Source organism: Passer montanus, unplaced genomic scaffold (assembly GCF_014805655.1).
Source record: "Passer montanus isolate IOZ18808 unplaced genomic scaffold, ASM1480565v1 scaffold14, whole genome shotgun sequence".
Classification (NCBI taxonomy): Eukaryota; Metazoa; Chordata; class Aves; order Passeriformes; family Passeridae; genus Passer; species Passer montanus.
Window position 1 is genome coordinate 11,342,610 of NW_024360941.1, and position 21,161 is coordinate 11,363,770.

General features: G+C 35.7%; 1 protein-coding gene across 12 annotated transcripts in view; it reads left to right on the plus strand.

Annotated features, from left to right (window-relative positions):
• The window catches only part of TENM3 (teneurin transmembrane protein 3), a 407,967-nt gene that overhangs the window by 23,523 nt on the left and 363,283 nt on the right, over positions 1-21,161 (plus strand). Inside the window, exon 2 of one of the 12 annotated variants that reach the window (XM_039700048.1) lies at positions 14,147-14,220. The exons of the other annotated variants lie outside the window; for them this stretch is intronic. The gene's annotated coding sequence lies outside the window, so the exon portion shown is untranslated. The remainder of the gene's footprint in view (positions 1-14,146; positions 14,221-21,161) is intronic. 12 annotated transcript variants of the gene reach the window in all.

Genomic DNA, 21,161 nt, shown 5'->3' on the forward strand with positions numbered 1-21,161 from the left:
CTCTTCCTATGGATTTCCTTTTGGGAACAGCATTAAAGCAAGAGATAAATGCAGAGTCTGGCATGTTATTAGCTGCAGTGGAGTGATGGGGAGCAGCTTCTGTTCTCACTTCCACCCTAACCAGCTTATTTTTTGCTAGCAGTGGTTTACAATTTTGCTTGCTAGTAATGTTGTTCTAAATTAAATTTCACCTGTATTATTAATTTTAATGTTCTTATGTTTCCTCCATAAAAGGGCTGTCTCTGAGCTGCTCATCATTTCATCAGCCTATAGGTCAGGAAATTATGACTAATCAGAGCATAGGGAATGGTGCTTTTTAAGGAATAGAACAGTCAACAGCCTTTTATTTGATGATATTTTTCTTTTTGAAACTCTGTGGTCTGATTGGGAGGAATAAATGACTTCACAACTAGAAGAGAAATACTCAAACATTTACATTTAAAAAGGAATATGTACTTTAGCTTGGGAAGAAATTGCCTCATCTTTAAGGAATAGGATTTTCAGTGACTTCTCTGCTTTTCCAATTACCCACCCTATAAATCTCAAAAAAGTAGGTATTTCTGTTAACGCATATGATATGCCTGCTAACTTTAACTTGTCATTTTCCCTTCTAGGGTTTCTATTTTACAGGAATGATTGGGGTACAGTTCTAAATTCTGTTTTAGTTTTGGGTTTTTGGTTTTTTTTCCAGAGCAATTGTACTGAAATGATCTCACATATTTTAAAGTATCTTATAAGGACAAATATGTATTTGTTGAAGTATTATCACATGCATAATTGTGTGTGTATAAATGCTTATGTATGCAGGTATCATGTAATTATAGAGCTCAATACTTTATGTGTAAGTGTGAATGTGTGCATAATTAAAGAATTAAAAACTTAAAGCAGAACACAGTTGTGTAGCATCTTGAAATTGTTTTGTTTGCACGTGCCAACTTGTTAAATAGCATTATATTGGGGCCTCAGTGAAAGGCTATTGTAAGCTCTAATAACAATAAGTTAATCTCTAGGTTAACAGTATGGAAAATACAACTTTTCTTGCTGGTTTGCCTTTTTTTTTCTTCCCCAATGAAACTAGTCTATAAATATTTGAATTATCAAAACAAAAGGGAAAAATAATCTTCCTGATAATAAAGTGGTATATATGTATTTATTTTTTGCTTCTAGTCTCCTTTAAACCTTGTTTTAAAACAACACTCTTTAGGCATCAATGGGTTGAAGTTCATTTGCAACCCAAATGTAATAATAAAACCAAGTCAAATATGTTCCCATTATCACTCAAGATGCTGTACTTAGAAGATGGATATAGAAATGGCACAAAATATCCAGCTGCTCTACATCAAAAACCAGTCCAAGTGCAAATAAATACTTGGAAATGTTTTGTCTTTAAATTGAAAGGAGTCCTGAAATAAAAAGTGATTCAATTCAATGTGACAAATGAAGTATGAATTCCATTTTGCAATAAGTAATAGGGAGGATTTTATTTTTGTTCCTTTAACTATGTTTCACCCAGACATATGAATATTGTATTTAGTACTAAACAGTTTCAGAAGATGAAAGTTGCCAATTGTTGGAGCCTGTGCACATTTTCCAGGCTGCAGCCACTGAACTGACGAGGAAAGCAGAGATGTGAAAATCTAGAATAATAGAAAGCATTCACATTTCATGAAGCTGAATTTCAGCTGAGTGCTTTAAATAAGAAAAGGGCAAATATGTATCTCTTCTCCAACTCAGAGACAGTCTCAGAGGGTCTTCCAGCCAGTTAGGGTACTCCCTTTAAGGTTTTATTCACTGCAAATACACACACACCCCACAAAAAACCAAATGCAAACAAACAAAAAACCACAAAAAAAAACTACGACAAAAAAACTCCACCAACTCTGCAAACTCTACTTTAGATTCAGTATGATCCTTATATTTTATGTAGTTTAAGTATTCTGTACAGAAAAGAAAGTATTAAATATCTACCCCAGAGAATCAGAATATAACTGCCTTTGCTTTCATTTGTGCTGGGGTAGCTGTGAGCAGCACCATGGGAAATAAAATGATGCTGTAGCTGGGTGTAGTGTAGTAGAGATCAAGAGCAAAGTAATGGAGAAAATCCTTAATTTTTGTAGCAGGTTTTCTAGAGCAAAGACGTAGTGATTTTATTTCCTCTTGTCCTATCCTTCGAGGATCCTGGCCTGCTGTGTAGTTACCTATTGAGCAAGAAGTATCAGGTTGATTTATGTGGGACCCCTGCTGGAGAACGTAAGTGGGCATTTCCTACTTGGTGACTTGTTTAGGTGTATGGATTTGGTTTGCATTTTTTTTTTCTTCCTTTCAGTGTCTAATAAGTTGGAAAATGTTTCAAGATCTGTTAAAACTTGCATGAGATGGAGATTATAGGAATATGTTAAGTTTTGAGGACTCATAATAGAAAAGTAGGTGACCTTCTAGAGAGCAATGGCCAGAAAAGCCAGAGGAGCAGGTTAAGTTTTGCTAGAGGAGGGTGGAGTGGGCACCAGGTGGCACCCTCTTCCCACAGCAAGCTGGGAGCTGATGGATGGCAGTGCACCAGATAGTTCTGATAGGCTTCCAAAAGCTTCGTTTTATTGCCATCACCGGCCTTGCCTCACAGTAGCTTCCCACTTATCCTTTCTTTGGTTTTGGAGTTGTTGGCTTTGGGTCAGCAATCTGGGAGGCAGCAGATGCTGTGGTGGATGTAGAGCTGCCAGGGTGCTGGATGGCTTGTTGGTCATGAGCTGACAGGGATGGCCACTGGCCACTTCCCAGAGCTGCCAGAGGGCAGAGCCAGACAGGCAAGCAAATGTCTGCTTCAGATGGGGAATGCGTAGGAAACTGAGAGGATAACAGCAAAAGGATAGGGGGAAAGGAGGAGTCAGGATTTTATCAAAAAGGGGTAAGTAACTGAAAATCAATTCTGTGGAAGGGAGGTAACATGGAGAAATGTATAGATAAGGACACAATATAATAAATTGGAGGCAAAGAATCATGTAAAGAAGAAAAGGCGAGTGTTCTGTCTGTTCCTATTTACTTGAGTTCCAGGAAAAGCACCTAAAAAAACCCTCAAAAAACAACATTACAAAGAAAACAAATAGTCAAAAAGAGAAGAAAGAATAAGATTGAACTGATTTTCGCTTGAATTTTTTTTATGGGCAGTTTCTGGAGAACCTACTTTACACTGTAGTGTGGGAAAAGAGAAGAGACAGTTGAATGAAACAAGAGTGTTGGATAGCTGATTATATTGATGTCTTTTCATTTGCCCAGTCTAGCTTAAACCCCTGGTTGTTCATGATTATAGAGCAGTAGCTTTTCCATCTGATAGCCAAGTCTGTGCTCTTCAGATTTGCATCTCCCCAATTTGAATGGCACAGTTGCTTTTGTCACTTTTCCAGAGAGACTGGAAGTAAACACTGAAGCTGCCAAGGCAAAATGCATCCTGACCCTATAGTTAAAAACATCTTGTTTCCAGGTAGTGCTTCTTGCTGAATTCTGAAGCATGTAATATGAATTGCTTTGGGAAGCATTTTGTATCCTTAAGATAGAAAAGCATATTTCAGCATCTGATAACTATAAAGAAACTTTCAAGGCTGCTGATCCAGATGCTTTAAAATAGGCTTGAATTTAGTTAAATTTTATTTCAGGCTGCTTTTACTGACCTTCGCTCCCCTTCTCCCCTTGCATATTCCCTTGGTGGTCTTTCAAAAGCCAGGTGTCTGGGATTGTCTCCAGCCTGCTCTGAAAACACCCCAGGCCTTGGATTAATACATTAAGGCTGCCTTTTATTGAAGTCCATCCATTTACATAAGGCCTGCTCAGTCAAACTCACTTGCAATGTACAGCCAAGTTGAACCGAAACCTCAGAGGGTCACTAGTGCATGGTCCTGGATTTTACTGACTTTAACCGAGTGTTGCACCTTCTTGCAATGAAAACTGAAGAGTATTGCAGGGCTGGTTTGGATTTCTGATTCACAGAGGGATGTTGAAGAAATCTTTGATCTTTGTGTGTAAGAACTGAAGAAAGGACAGTATTTGTAAAAATGTGTTCCTGCTTAAAGGATGTGAGTATAGATCTAATATCAGGATGAAAATTTCATTATGTATACATGGCATGATAATACGTTGTTAAAATTAAAAATACTTCCTTCAGCATATAGAACAGACTTACCTGGACTGCATCAATATAATTCTGTTATACCAGCTTTTCACTCTGAAAGCATTGCCACTAAATGAGCATACTTTGGGTCTCATGTTCTAAATGTAGCTCAGGCCTACTGATATCAAAATCGAAACAAATTTATTGTTATCTTTTTCCATATAAAACTATAGAATTTTTTTTTGTGTGTGTGGTTGGTTGGTTTGGCCTTTTCTGATGATTCGAATTGTCAGCTTTTACAACTTGGTATTGTTTTTTACTAAAGTCCTTCTCAGTCTTGTTGAAAGTGGGTCACAGAACCTGGTTAGCTTAGGAGTGAATGGAACAGCTACAAAAATAGTGAGCCCTGCTTAGACTGTCTGTTCAAAATATTCACACTGCATTTTGCAAACAGGAAGTATTATTAGTGATTTTTTTCTGCTAGAGGTGATAGCCCTGAGTTCTCTTCCCTGATTAGCACTTGAATAGTGAGTAAACAAAGTACAGACCTTCATGAAAATAACAATGTTCAAGTAAAAGAGACATGTTTTAGAATACTTTTTTTATCACAAGATTCTGTGAATGAATGTATTACAACAGCATTTTTCCAGTTTTGTTATCAGCTACCTTTTGGGTTTTTTACATGGAAACACATAATTTGCATGATCTGAGCAGTTTGACTCCAGAACTTAGATGTGTGATATTCTGGGTACTTACATAATATATCACTGCTTGATTCCCCTGATGAGCAAATAGTTGTTCCCTCTACTTTTTGTAAGTAATTCATATCTTTATATATTTATTTAGACTAGAATACTGTATTAATAAACTCTTGATACGAGATTATTCTTGGTCTTAATACGCTATGCTATTGTGTATAGTCCTTCAGTGACTTAAAAAGTTACAGTGATTACTTTTATTACCATTTCTAGATTTTCCTGTTGATACAGGTTATCTGACTTGCAGTTTTTAATTTTATAGATGTTTCAATCACATACACACAAATCACAATTTTCTGTTGCTGTCTTTTGACCCTGAGTTATCTTTTTCATTTTGTAAGTTGCAGGGTATTTCCATGAAATTCAGAAACATTTGCTATGTTTTCCTTAGAATTTCAAGATTTTATTTGTACCTGGCACACATGAATAAAGAAGAGACTCATTAGGAATACCTTAAGAACACTATATTTGTTCTACAAATTTTTTATCTACATTTTATTGTAAAATCTGAAATACGTAAGCAGTGGAATTATACTGAAAGTTTTCAAAAAGAAAAATATAAATTATTTGATTTAACAGCTAATCAGGTCTAATATGGGGAAGATAATTGCATGAAATTGGTGACAGATTGAGTGTTGTTTCTCTCAGTAAACAGTCAGGCTAAGAAGAAAAAATGGTTAAGGTAAACCAGTAAATGGTTAGGCTAAGAAGAAAAAACTTCAAATCTTAAGACAGATTATGAAAAGACATGAATGTTTCTAAATACAGATGTGTGAAGCTTGTAAATACTAAAAGCAATACTTAAGAGGTTGTATAATAGTGACAAGGATATAACAGAAATAAAAATAATTTGTGGATTGGAATTAAAATTGAGTGTTTATTATGAAATAGAAATATTTGTTGGGAGATTGTTATAACAGGACATCATGGTGCTCATGGTATTCTGTAGATTTGGTCTTTTTCTTGTTTAACCACGCCAAAGATATCTCAAAGTAAAAGGTAAATACTAAAGAAATTTCTGTACTCTATGCTAGATTTTAAAGTTACTGAAAGGGAAAGCCCTTTAGGATAGAGCTACCTCCTCTCTAAATTGTTCTGTCAATACCAGAAATGACTGAATGACAAAATAAACATCTTAATATTTTCATTATCGTTAGCAAGCAAGGAGCAAGCAGTGATCTTTTTAAGAGCAAGGGTTGAATTAATCGTGTAGGTCAAGATTTGATGATGATGCACCTCCTGTGTCCAAGGCAGGAGGAATGCTTTGCCTTTCAAACACACCACTTGGCCCACAGTTTGGTGCTGGTTGTGTCAGTACTTTGGGCAGTCAGGAGCCTGGTGTGTCCAAATAATTCCCCTTTGCCAGTGGCTTCTCAAAAGAGTTGTCTAGAGCTATTGGCATGGACTGTGGTGGACGTTTTCCAGTGCATGACGGTGATGGCTTTCCACCAGCTTTGGCCAGCATCTTCAGCACAAATGGTCTGTGAAGTTTCCCATTACCTTCTGTAAATGCTGAGGCCCTATTTCACTGCCACCTGCCAATCACAATGTCACCATCTGTCATGAGAATTAGTTATGACCTGCAGTGTTTTATACAGTACGCTGACACTTTTCCTATAATTTCTGCTACTTTTTCCTACTCTAAATAGGCTGGTTGAAGCTTACCTGATGCATCTTGGTTTGCAATCCTTCTCTGATAAAAGCCCCAGTTACAAGTAGCTGATAGTGTGTTAGCAGAAGGTGGGTCCTGAGAACACAGTCAGTACCATTTCAGAAAACTTAGAGAGTAACTAACCAAAACAAAAAGGGAGTTGTTTTAATACACTTAGAAATTTAGTTGTGCAACCTTATTTTGCTGCTGCTGCTGAAACACATCACAGTCCTGATTTCAAAATGAACTTTAAAGAGATGCACTTTTTCGTTGTACTTCACTAAAATAAAAATTTCTGAGTTCAGTTAGGTGAAAACAACTGCTATGGAGTGTTCAAGGAAAGGTTGAACTTGTGATGATTAGCCTGAGGGAAAGGACTTGGACAAAAGTTTATTTAAAATGTATTGATCAGAGAGAAAATGATAAACCATTTTGACTTAAGGTAAAAAGGAGGGAAATGCTAGTAATAAATGCATCATTGATATTTGAGGAGAAAAGGAGGTTTTTGTTGCTCATCTGGCGCAGATTTCTAGCTGTCTTTAGCCTGATTTCATGAAGTGGAGAAGTCTTCAGTCAGAACCTCAAGAGAAGAACACTTGTGACTCAAAAAATAAATGTGTTTGACCAAGTATTTTGTGATTTGAGTTTAGCTGAGAGAATCAAATCTGACAGTCAGACCTTCTCTCTAAATATTTAGGCTTTGACAGAAGTATCTTAAACCTCAGAGACTAATTTATTTTGTTTATTACTGATTGATTATTTAGTATCTAAATTTTAAGAGATGATGGTTTGGGTTTGTTTTTTTTTTAATAAGTAATGCAATATAAAAAATAACAGAAGGGGCTATTGCAGTATTCTATTTTCTGGGGTTTTTTTTATTCTTTGTGTGGTGTTTTTCAGGGTGTTGTTGTTGTTTCTTTTTTTCTTTTTTTAAAACATGTTGTCACTAATATTAAGAATCATTAAACTGTTTTAAGTGTGAGTACTGTAAAGTGGGATCCCCAATTTAACCACTTGAAAGGACATATATGCATGGTAAGCAGAAAGCTTATATATAGAACTGACAACAGCCAGTTATGACTGCAGTACAAAAATTATCTATTTGAAAGGGCTGAAATGTGCACAAAATGAAATATACAACTTTAAACATTTTAAGTGGTTGTTTTTCAATCTGTAAAACCAATTTTGTTTCCAAAGTATGAATTCTTCATAAAAGATAGGTTTTGTGATTTATTGGATTTAAATTAGTAACATTCAAAATGTTCTGCATTACCTTCTTATCTGTCAAAAAAAAATTGTATTCAAATAAAATTTATTGTAGCATGTTGAGGTTTTGGTGATATAAAAATTGCTTAGCAGACTGTGCAACAATATTTAATTTTTCCTTTGTGCTGCACAAAACTCAGTAATTACAAGAGAGTTTTTTAATAAGTATTAATAAGGCATGAAAACTTCCTCCCCCCCATCATTTTTTTTTTTAAATCTTTGAGTCATACTGTCAGTTTTGACATTTTCTTAAGCCTGCTTATGGAGGAGATTTTTGTTGTGTTTTGGGTAAGACAGGAAAGTCCTAGGGATACTTGGGAACTGAAAAAATGCCAGTCTGTATCAAGAGCAGACTCAACAATGTGACAATGGAAGAAAAATGAACTTATATTATTTTGAGAATAAGTATTTTGAGATGAAGAAAATGTATGGAACTTCCTAATGGGGAAATCCTAGAAGAAGCCAAGCTCAAGGAGGTTGGTTTGTTACTGTTTTTGTTGGCTGGTGTTTTGTAGCAAGTACCAAGGGATGGTGAAGCTGAAAGTCATGGCTCCCAAGTAGAAACTTGAGGTCAATCTGGTTCTTGAAGGATTAAATATAAGAAATGGATATTTCAGTGTCAGCCTCACACATTCTGCCATGAAAAAAAAAAACATCACGCTGACAATAGCCTGCATATTTTAAATATCAATGAAACAGTGATACAGTATTGCAAGAGAGTGGAAAACTGCCTTCAAGAAACAGACTTTTAAAATTGGGTAGCTCTGTTAAATGTTCTTTTCAAACAATTGAGTTATTTTCTTTGTCTTGTTTTGCATGGGCTAAGTTTATGGGTATTACTGATCTCAGATTAAAAACTGAATCTAATGGATGACTCACACAGCAAAAAATAGCTGGATTTTTCTCTCTGCTGCAGAAGTCTGGGTTTTATTTTACTTTAAGGTAACATATTTTTTCAGTTGTAGTGAAAGTACATGTTGGATATCAGCCCCATACAGCTGAGCAGCTAGTAGGAGGAAAGTACTTGATATCCCCTGTTTCAGCCTTTAGTCCTTTAGAATCACGTCCGTGCATGACAAGAGAGCTCAGCTATTAAACAAGGTTTGTGCAGGAGCAGGTGGGAGGATGCGTTTCAGCCTTTGGTCCTTTAGAATCACGGCCGTGCATGACAAGAGATCTCAGCTATTAAACAAGGTTTGTGCAGGAGCAGGTGGGAGGATGCAAGAAGTGACCAGAAAAAGTATCAAGTGAGTGAAAAAAAATGCAGTCATTGGTTTGGATAGAGAGTGTTGAGTGATATGGGCATAGTGCTTAGCTGTACCTTTTTACTGCTTACCTTTGCTAGGCAAGATTTTTAAAAAGCTTTTTGAAGAGACTCAGATTCTTTATGACAGGTTGTTTAGTGTCTGGGTGTGTTGCTTTGTTTTTGGTTATTTTTTAGGGGGACTGGGGATGAAATTGTTTCTATGTGTGCTTATATGTTTTTCTGGGGGTCAAAGAGGTGCCTTTATAATTTCCTTCAAAGTTGTTTTAGAACAAACGGACTTATTTTTATTATCTTTAGAATTCCTAACTTTATACAAATAATACCACTATTCATTGTATTTTTACGCTATTAAAAAACCCTCTTATACCACCTCAGGATTTTCTGTCAGTGCTTAATTTTGATGTATTTAGCACTGCTGTACATTAAGACATTTCTGCTCTGTTTTCTATATACAGAATTTCACAATGCTAATAATCACATATGGTTGTAGGGTAACTAAGGCAGGTTTGCAGCTTAGACTGTGGACTATCTGGCTATAAGAGCTTTTTAGCTGTTTCTAGTTCTTAAACATTTCTGTTCACTACTTTTTCTATTTTACTTTTTGTTCTTATTGTAAAGCTGTGTATCTGAACTGATTAACATCTGAACGGCGCTTTTGTACCAAAGATTAGCCAATTGTGTGGAATAAAGCAGACTGCTGTGTGCACTTTTTTTTTTGTTATCCTTTATGTATTCTGTAAAAACCTACTTTCATTTCTTTCATGAAAATGAATACTAAAAGGTTTAAAAATGAAACCAAAGTGCATGCCACAATGATTTGTTTAATTCAGTGACATTGTTACTTAAGCCAAGTAGTTGCTTGAGCCACACAGTACGTTCATATTAATGTATGTGTATATGTATATGTGCATATAGTAATTTTCAGCTGTTAATTGAAGGTAATAAGGTTTAAATTGATGGTACAGCAGAATAAACAGCACAGCCCACAAACACCTGAGTTTTTGACCAGAAAGTCTTTTCCATCCTTGCAGTGGTTCACTGTAGAGGCTGTATCATGAATCTGACCAAAGATATTGAGTCATGCACATGGCTCTGACTTTCTGATCATAAGGTCAGAGTTTGAGTGAAGTCACAGGTTGCAAAAATACTTTCATTTTTACTGAGACAACAAAGTCCTCTTAGCCATTGCTGTGTAGTTAATGTTTTCTGAGTGGTCTCCCAAAGACAAAGTACTTCTTGGTTACAAATCCATTATTGCTCTTCCCCATGGTCTTGACAGCTCTGTGCCCTTCAAAGGAGGAGAGCAATGAAATACATCACGTGCTGTAAGTGTCCAGTTGTATTCTCTGACCAAGTAAGTGAAAAAAAAAGAAGATCTTAAAGCAAAATCCTTTTCAGAAAATTTTCTGCTTCTGTTTACCAAATTCATCTGTGAGTGAAACATGCACTGTGTGTACTAATTACGGTCCAAGATCAAATTGTCCAGAAGAAAATACTTTTTGCCCGTGGCAAATGCACAAAAATATTCTGTATGGCTTATCCTTTAAAAACAGCAGTGTTTTCAGTATGTACTTCTGCAAGAGGAGATTTCATCAGGAGTTAAGAATCAGTCTAAGATAATTGGAATAATTGGTCTCTAGCCTAACACGTTGCTACTATGTAGCTAGTTAACATGAGGTAATCATGTTTCTTTGGTAAGTAGGTGACTTAGAAATAAAATGTGTCAATTAATTTGGGACTCTAGAAAAACTCTGGGTATAAAATTCCAAATATATAGATACCAAAGAAAATGAACCAGCTGTTCAAAAACATTTTAAGATACTTTAAAAGAAAAAACTACAAATAAGAAAAAAATCAAGAATAGAATATTGATGATGTAAATAAGCATTATTTCCAATTTTAAATTGTTTTCATTGTGATAGAAACATACCCCAAGATGTACTGGGCAGCCTCTTTATTCAGTACTTTCATTGGACTAGTAACAGATGTTGGGCCTTTCAGGTAGAGATGTTAGTTTTCAGGGTGATGTTAGATTTATATAAAACCAATTCTATTTAAGACTTCCATATTTTGAAAAGCAGATTGCACAATTTCAAGATATTGTATTTCTTGCATCTACCACATTCTTGGTTTTGAGGTGCATGGAAAGGAATGTTAAATATCAGCTCATTCAATGTTTACTAGTTATTTGGGTAAAATTAAGCATGTCAGATTACTTTTAGATTTCTGCTTTTTGATGCATTGTGAGAACAGGTATATTGGGGGAAAGAAATATTCACTGACATGCCCCAGAGATGATAAATAGGCATTTATAGGAAAAAAAAATTAATAGGAAAAATTAGATTAAGAATTACAAATAATAGTGTAAGAGATTAAAAGGCATTGATATGGGATGGAAAAAATACAGCTAAACAATTACTTTTATCTGTAAAGGAAAAGGTTTTAATTAGAAACAAAACACTCAAAAAAATGAAGTGAAAAAATCCCACACCTACCTCTGCCCCATCAAAAAACCCAGCAAAAACAAAACACCCAAGAAAACAAACAAAACAAAACCAACCAACCAAACAAACAAAAAACCAAACCCCAAGCTTCACATGCTCTCTCTCACATGGCCTCCCAGAAATCAGTTACTGAAAACATAGATCAGGAGAACTAAGAAATAGCCTTGTTTCTATTGCTTAGCTGGAACATAGAGTAACCAGTATCCAAGTTGAGGAGTGGGTTTTGGAATTCTTAGGTAGAAAAATCTAGCAGTTGATATCACAGTAATTGGTTTGGGCTACTGCTCTTGTACACATTGAGTCTTTAAGCTGTATAAAGCTGTGTGATAAGGAACTGTAGCTCTGAGCTGGAGATGTGAGCAGATCAACTACGTGGTTTTATCTTTCTGGCAGTAAATTATACAGTAGGACTAATAGATAAGACCCAAGGTTTGGGTGTTTTCTGGTAGAGGAAAAATAAACAGTGATAAGTTGCAAATCGGAAAATATGATAAACACTAAAAAAAGTTGTTTGCAGAATCCTGACAGAACTACTTTATCTGAAGGGTTCTTGGGATGTGAGGATCACTCTGGGTTGCAAACAAATGTTTTCACTCGTTAAGTAACTGTCTTTAGATTTTTGGAAAACAGTAAAATGACAATCTGATTCCTTAAAATGCTGATAAAGCTGTAAAATGGGAAGAGAAATGGGAAAAGTTAATATCTTTGTTAGCTAAAATGTTTTGTAATATAATTGTATTTTTGCTAAGTGTCCTAGCATGTTGTATTTTGTGTCAAGAGTTGAAATTGATTCCTTAGGACAGCTACCACCATAGGGTCCCTTGGGTGGTTTAATATATAGTTAGGAGAAAAATACTTAAAGAAAATCTGGCATTTGTATATGTGGTTTCTACAGCACAGAAACTATCTGAACATTCTAAGATTACTTTTTTCTCTGCTAGTTTGTCTTAATTTGCTTCCTTCTTTTTAATATATGTAATTGACAAAAATAGAATGTACCATTTGGGTCAAGAAAATGCTCTAAAATTTTAGTTAGGCTTTGATGAGATATGGTACTTATATAAATGCTGTCAATTCAGATGAGGATTGCACTAGTTAATGCTGAGTGGGCTGCATGGTATTTAAAAACAGAATACTTTGTTAATGCATCATTAGCAAAAAACTTTTTTTTCCATCCTCCATAACTGATTGTGCATAAGCAAGCCATGTTTCTTGTTCTGGACCACACGCTTGCCTTTTCAGTCTTGCTAAGTTACAAATTCTATTGATGAGCTGTACCAGTACCATGTATGTATGACAAATGGCTTGGGCACCAGCATTCAAAAATCTCTTAAATGGGCTAAACTATATTAATGTCTTAACAGCAGTATGTTTGTGTGGATTTCTGTGCACAAAGTCCCACACTGGTACTTACAGCAAGTGTTTAATCTAAAGCAGTGTTAGGTGTGCTTCTGAAGGGGTTTGCAGCTGAATGTGCCCTACTACTTGTCTATCTGAACAGCATAAACATGGAAAAATCAGCTGCAAGTGCAGAATAGGAGAAAGTAATGTCTTGCCTGCTGTGATGCTCATGAATCAAGAGATAGTTTATGTTAATGACTCCTATACTGGAGATGAGTATTGTAAGCCTAGACTTTTGTTTTGAAAGGTTGCTGGAATAGAAGTTGCTGGAATACTGAGTTGTTTCCTTCTTCATGAACAGATGTGGACTGACAGGTTTAATTTTGTGGAAAGAAAAATTTGTCATGTTAGTGCTAAATTTAAGGGATTGTCTCCTAGGTGCATATTTCTTTTGCTTTGCCATTGTAGTCTAGATTAACAGTGGAAATATATTGATAGAAAATCTACTTGTGAATTAAGATTTGCAGCAGGATTACATGCCACAGAGAGATTCATACAGGAGGGAAGAAAAAAGAAACTTTTTACAGGGGTACCTAAAATAGGAAACATTCTCTGGAGTGGCTTAATGACACCCTAAAATTTATAGTTAGACAAAGCAATCAATCTGCTTTTGTACTAGCTTGGAAATTTCCTGGGGAATGTGACAGAACAAAAGTTATTTCTTTTCTAATATTTAAAAATTAAATGAGAAATAATTGTTATATTGAAAAAAAAGGTTAAAAATTATTCTCTGATGAATAATTATTTGAGTTTGGAGTGACCTCCAGAGGTTTTCTCATTCATCTCCTAGATGAGCTCCAAGCAGGCCTGGTTAGGTTGGGTTTTCCAGTGCCGGGTCCAGCTGAGTCTCGAATCCTGTGACCTCTCTGAGCATCCTGTGCCAGTGTTTGCCCATGCCTGTGCTAAATGCTTACTGGTTTTTGGATGAACTAGCAAGTAGGAACCGACTGCTTCATCTTTCTGTTGTTGGCCACTGAATCCTTATCCTCTTTTTCTCTTCATGTTGAACCTGAGCATAAACCAAAGAAGCTGCTTTCATCCTGCAGCTCTTGCTGGACTGCTTTCTTCTCCTCGTAGAGGAGAACACTTCTTACACTGAAATATTTAAAGAAATATGTAGTCTGATTGTAATTTTATGTTAGAGAGAGAGCACACTTCTGGTTGTTTCTGCTTCAATAATTGGCTTTCCATTTTCCATAGGAGTCTATTGCAAGGTGAAAGAAAGTCTGTGAGACATTGGCAACAATCAGGCAACTATTTCTTTATCTTTAGAGGTAAGCTGTCATTAAGCGTTTGTTTGGTATCGTGTTAGAAGGGAAGTGAAAGGAAACTGGAAAAATAAGAGTAGTGTTTAAGAAACCTGACATTACCATGTATAAAACAGTTTTCCTGTTTCTGTGGATGTCTATACCCAGCAATATTTGTGCTTATCTTTTACCAATATTGCATACCTTTTACCCTTCATCCATTGGAGTGCAGAACTTCCTACTTCCCCCACCTCTAGCTGGCAAATATTTTAAATAGTTGTTTCTTCCCTCTCTCACTGGCAGCAGAAAAAGTACTTTAACTATTTGTTCAGTTATATAACCATGATGATAGTGGATTTTATAGGACTGTATATCTGGGAATCTAGTTTTTGGTTGGGGCGAGGTCAATCACATTTTTTGCCAGGGCAGTATTTCTCTGAAGTTTCTCACTGTAAAAAAACTTTATTGACTCAAGAGGGTTTTGCCTGCTTTCAAAATACTGGAGCGCCAGCCCCTGTACCTCAGTTTTAAAAGCTGGGCACTCATCAGTTATAGAGGGGTGGTGGTAACTCTCTCCTTACTGGGGAAGGTAGGACTTAACAAGAGAATGAAGTATTGATTTTATTTTTTTACATCTTAATTACTTAATTTATTAAATAAATCTGTTTAAGTTAAATCCGATCTGTTATTCTAGAAATTAAGGAATATGCTGAAATATAAATTTTAGTAAGATTCTTTTCAGAGGAGGAACTGAGTAATATGTTACCGCACTGTGGAATGCTATCATTTACCAAGGATAAAGCATATACCAAGAGGTTAATTGTGTGCTCTCTTTTTCTGAGGCAGTTTTTTTTCTAGGAATAGCTGGTTGTAAGCTTTTCATTCCAATTTCTATCAACTAGATTTCTACAATGAGCAGCCCAGAGGAGCATAAACAGGAGCTTCTGTTGTGGAATACACTTCCTTTTTATTTTAAAGCATTGATTAACCCTTTTAAAAACTTTCTTTTGATGTGACTGGACAAAGAGACACTCGTATATCCCTTTGGGGTTTGTCTGCAGTGAACCTTCTTCAAAAATCATGACCTTGGCTGTCCAAGTGACAAGGCTCTCAAGTTGTTAAAGTAGATTTAAATGAGAAGAAAGCAGGATGCTAAATATGCATTGCTGTAGATGTAGTGAAGCAGTACTTTGTACTAGCTGAAGCACAAGTGAGTGCATCAACCACACAGGTTGTTGCTGACAGGATGGAAACCAAATCCACCAGCATGCAGTGAGACACATAGAGCAATGTTCTCATATCTGAACATGCGAGCATTTAATACATAAAAATGAATACACATTATGCTTTTCTTTGTCTGGGGTTAGGAATATTGACAAAGTCTTTCTTGGTAACAAGGACATTCTTTGTAATGTAGATATATGTATACCTTTGCCTTTACAGTTATAACAACTTCTTGTCAAATGAACCAAAAAGTCCCAAGTGAGACTTTCCCATCATGATAGAACAAGAACTCAATAACTTGTTATTCAAAACCCTGTGATAGAATACATTTCTGTCTTCAGAAATTGGGTTCTTTGCGCATTTCCCTGGGAAAAAATGCACTCCAGTGATTGTTTCAATGTATGCATTGGGTTATAAAGGGAGTTTCAGAGATACTGTACTTATCAGCTGCACATGAACAGTTTGTGGTTTGAAGAGGGAACCTGGGATGGAGAAATCCAACCTTCTGTATCCAATTTTACCCAGTGGAATATGGCATTAAACAATCCTATTGTGTTTAAAATTTCATTTTGTCTGTTGGAACACTAGACCATATGGTTTATTCGGAGAAGCTTATGGATGGTTTGTTCATCTTTGTTTCCTTATTTTCTACTTTATATATCGATAATGTGAGGAAATGTATTGTGAATATCAAAAGTAACCCTTGAAGTTCAGCATGGTGTTAAACTGTACCTTATGTCTTATTTATTTTATTGGAATACAAAAGTTGTATCTTTTTTATTTAGGTTGCACATTTGAACTAAAGTCAGATTAAGCTGATGTATAAAAATCCAGTAATTGTGAAATATTTAATTAGAAAAGTGTATGGTTCTTGTGTTTCACAAGAACGACTTGAAGAATTGAACAACCTCAGGAAAGATACTTTGTGAACCAGAGTTGAGCTATATTTTCTGACATCAGCCAGTCTTCTTGAAATTTTTAGAAAATCCTAGTGGTGGTGTTTTGGGTTGGGTTCAGTTTTTTTTTGTTGGTTTTTTTTTTCTTTTCACTGTAGCCAACAGTTATTTACTTGTCTTATTTTATACATTTGTTTTATACAATAGTTTACAAATGGAAAATTTTGTTAAGATATGTATTTGGGATATAATATAGCTAACCTGTAGAAGTGCTTAAGTTATGCAAATGTATATGCTGTGTGAGACACACTAGAAGGCTGTGTATCTCTAGTCATTTATATAGGTTTTAGCATTCCTGTGTATTGCAATTTATTTAGATCCATTTTTTGAGCATGTTGCATTGTTTCTTGCTTCTGAGAGTTAGTGGAACAGCCTCACAAAGAAATGACCTTTGATGATAAGATTGCAAAGTAGGAGTGACTGAGCAGAAGAGGAGTATGCCAGACTATAATAATGTTTGTAACATTAATTAAACTGTTAAGTAATATATTCGGACAGACGAGTGTTTCCCAGCTTCTACATAGCCCATTATGTGTTCTAGTAAATTAAAACTAGGAAACCTTTGTTGGAGTTATAGTGCTCAAACTGACATCTAATTCCCCCAGACAATAGGTACAAGCCTGCAAGCCTCTCTACTTCTTTCCAGTCTTTACATTTATTGATTCTTTTGTAAACGTGTTTCATCCAATCTATTACAAACAGCACTGGTTAGAAGTGTGAAGTTTGCCACGTCTGACCTAAGGCACAGTACAACCAGCAGCTCTCTGCCAGACAGCCATACAGCTGGGCATTCCAGATTTACTTAAAATCACTAGAAAATTTGGACCTTCAATGGCTGGTTTGGTTCTTGCTTTGTGTAGAGGGACTGACATGTTAATTCTTTGATCTGTCTAGTTTGCAACTGAATTTAGTTCAGCTATCATTTGTATTCTAGGTTCTAAATGTTTTATTACTTGAGTTGGCTTATATAAGTAGTTTATTTTGATTCAGGACTTCATTTTCCCTAGTCCTGAGTAATGTTTTGCATATACAGATGTACGTTGCTTACTGCAAAATATGCATTTAATCCCTTTTTTCCTTAACTTGTCAGGTTTTCTATGTCTTATTATTACAAAATTACCAAATAATTAATGCATAATCCCTGAATGGATATAGTAATTTTTAGTGAAATGGAACAGTAAATTTTAGTGAAATGAGCACAATACATTTTTATTTTCTTCATCTTATTCTGTAAAACATATGTAATAAATAATTTATAGTAAACAAACATATCTTATTTTTTCCTACCATATTCATCATCAGTTTCAAAGCTTTGAAGTTCAGTAAATAATTTATGATAGTTGTTAGTGTAAGGAAATCTAACTGTACTCCTGATCCTGCTTGCTTTTTGTCCTTGTTCTTCTCAAGCATAACTTTGATTGGTAGCCAAACTGAATGATAAAGAATGTGCGATTAACTGATGGGATTCATTGAACAGATGAAAATTAAATCAGCTATTTTTAATTAAAAAAATAGAAATGCATAATGAAAATTTTGTGTATCTTTATTTTGTTTTTATTTGGTATGAAACACATAAGACAATGAAGAAATGAATGTTTTTAATACAAAGTGGAACATGTTTTCAGCCTTCCTTTGTTCTCAAAACTTCAATCAGGTTGTCTTTTAGCCTTGTTAAATATCTTGCTGAGATCTACTGTATTTGCTGAGAATGTAACAAAAGGTGTGAGAGTACAAAAATGAAGAAATACATGTTTTTGACCTTAACTGGAATGTTCCATAAAATGTTTCAGTTCTTTTGTTTTCCCTTGCTTGCATGGAAAACTCAAAGTTTTTGGAGAGATTTTTAAGTATTGAAGAGATTTTTTTTTCCAGGTCATTCAAGCTGAAAAGGTTAGCTTTTATTTGTGTCCTTATAAAAGTTTGTAAATAATCCAGTAATATATTGTGAGTCTTCACATGTATTCTGACTTATCTAAAACTTGAAATAAAGCAGGAAAAAAAAATACATGACTTCAGGCAGACAGGTACAAATTCTGTGTCATTCTGTAACTTCCAGGTACTGGTTTATGGCATCTCCAGTTTAACCCTCAAAACCGAGTGAGATCAGGTCATAGTAAAGTAGTTTGAATCCATCCTCATTTGCAAAAGGCAATGCAGTGCAAAACCTCTTATGGAGTTTTGCCAGACTGAGTGGGGAACTGTGCTAGAAGTTTGATGTGCCTAAGAATTTATTATATTAAATTTTTTTAAACATTGTGTGCATATCAATGGAGCTGCGTGGTAGCACTTGTGCTCAAGGCGACAGGACTGCGTAGGAATCTCTGGCCATTCTCTCCCTGGCAGGCTGCAGCCTGCAGTGCTTGTCTTGCTGTGTAGTTGTACATATGTGGAGCCCCAGGCCTTTGTTCCTGACACGGGTGGTCTGGAGAGCACGGGGTGTAAATGGGTTCTGTTTTGTACAGCTGTAATTACAATGAGGCATCACAGTGAAGCTTTAAAGAATATTTTCAATGCAGGGCTGAATATATAAGGCACTAACAGGAGGAGGCTGTTATTCCATGGTCTGGGGTCTTCTGGGTCTGAGGTTTAGGCTGGTTTGTTAGGATTTCCACTTAAAGGTGATTTATAGGTATCATGAGCCAGATGTGAAAATTACCAAGAATAGCAAGAACCTGTTATTGGCTTCGAGAAATTTATTGTCTCTCAAGGTTTCCTGTACACCATTGTTATTTCCCTTGAAATCAGTGTGTTCTTGCCTTGTGTTGGCAAGACCACATTAAGCTATTATTGTCATTAGTTCACTAATTTTTCTAGTGTGGCAGATGACAGAAGAGGAATGTTTTGGGAAGTTTCTGACTTTGACCAATATGGTGATAATTTCCCTTGGCAAAGGCATGTTACTACTTTCTCCCTGTTGAGTAATAAAAACCTTCTCCAGAAAATGAATTTGTTAGATTATTTCAGGGACCAGAAAAAAAAGGCCACCATCTTTTATAATTAAAAGAGTTAGCCTAAATATAGATGTTACCATCGACTGCTTAGTGTTGTTTGACAGTGGCAAATTTTTTTCCTTTAGAGGTCTGTAAATGATGTGATGAGCAAGTATTCAATCTTCACTTGCTGGCTTTAGCTGCTTCTTGAAAAGTACTTTGGTTTGGTTTTGTTCTAAAAGCTGTTCATTTTCTTTCCTCCCATGGTTTTTCATGCTTGTTTTGTCTATTTTTAACTGCTACACTGCAAAACCAGTGATAATGATAAGGCTAATGATGAACACCCGTATTCTTTTGGAAGCTTTCAAATTGTTAAAGGATTAGCAGCAAATAACATTACAAGAAACGTGTGACTACAGTGCGATCTCATGCATGTTAATTTTTCACTGCAACCTGTGTCTCTGGCTTCATAGATCACCTTGAAGGATTGGGGCTTGCTTTTTGTAAGGAACATGGTTTGCAACAATACATCACCTTCGTTTCTTTGCTCCTAGAGAGAATCTGCTGACAGCAGGGCTATGATAGAACAGGCCACATCCACCATTGACTTTTTCCTTTCAGTGTCACCTTGGGACATCATGTCTGGTTTCCAAGTGATGATAATTTTGTAACGGTGTTTTAGTACTTCGCTTTTTTGTCGTCTTGTGCAGCCTACTGGCTCTTTAGGGACTAAGTTCATGTGTTGCACAAAGTGGGTGCAAAAATGCTGTAGAAGAGGAAAAATCTCAGTCATTTTCAAGCTGCCTTATTTATTTTTTTTAATCAAGCTTTGTGAACACTTAAAAATTGTGCAAATTTTTATTAAATTGTAATTTGGTTTTGTAAACATCTGGATTTCTTGGCAAGGATGATGAAGCAGAAAAGGTGGAGAAAAGATAGACTTCAAGGATAAAAGGAGCCTTAACTAAAGGAAGCAGGTTAGCAATTATGTGTGCACTGCCAATGTTCAAGATAGAATACTGCTCACACACAGAGCTCAGTTATCTGCAGAACAAAGGAACAGCTTATGTAACTCTCAGTACAGAGAGACCAGGTAGTAATTTTCATGACCTCTTGTAATTTTGTAAAATTGTGAGGTATTCACAAATTCAGTGTTTGGTTCTGCTTATTGAAAATCTTTGGGGTTAAATTAATAAAACAAACTTGTGTAGCTATCAGTGAATGTCTTTGTGAACTAAGTGTTCCTTTTCAGGTCACTAGAATTGCCAGTTAAACTATCAAAAGCAGTGTGCTTTAATTAAAATAACTATTTTTTGTGCAAATCTACTTGAAGAAATAAGTAGTTCATGGTAAAAGATATGAAAATTGGAATCTGACAAATGTGTATTTGCACATAACCTTCCCATAAGTGCTGAACTCTGTCTTTAATGTGTATTAGTTGCTAAATCAAGTCAGATGTCTGAGGCGAGAACTGGAGAGCTGATAGCAAATATTCATAGTGGAAGCTGATAACAGCCTTAATTAAGCTGCTGCTATCTTTCCATGATAAATTTAGAACTTCTCCATAAGTCATCTGACTTTAATGCTCCATTTGCATCCAGGAGTGTTTGATTTAGATCAGTGTGTCTGTTAAGAAATCTGCAGATGTCTCTTTGATAGCCCTAGCTGTCTCTCAAGAAGAGCCTGGGAGCTTTGTTTTCCTGTGTTGCAGGGTAGAGAATGAGGTGTACATTGACCTAAAGCTGACCTTCCTGCATTTGGCTTTTTCAAGGTTGGCATACCCTGAGAAATACTTCTTTCTTTAATGACTAATGCTTTCTCATACCATTTCTTGAACCCAGAATTCCTTAACCTTTTT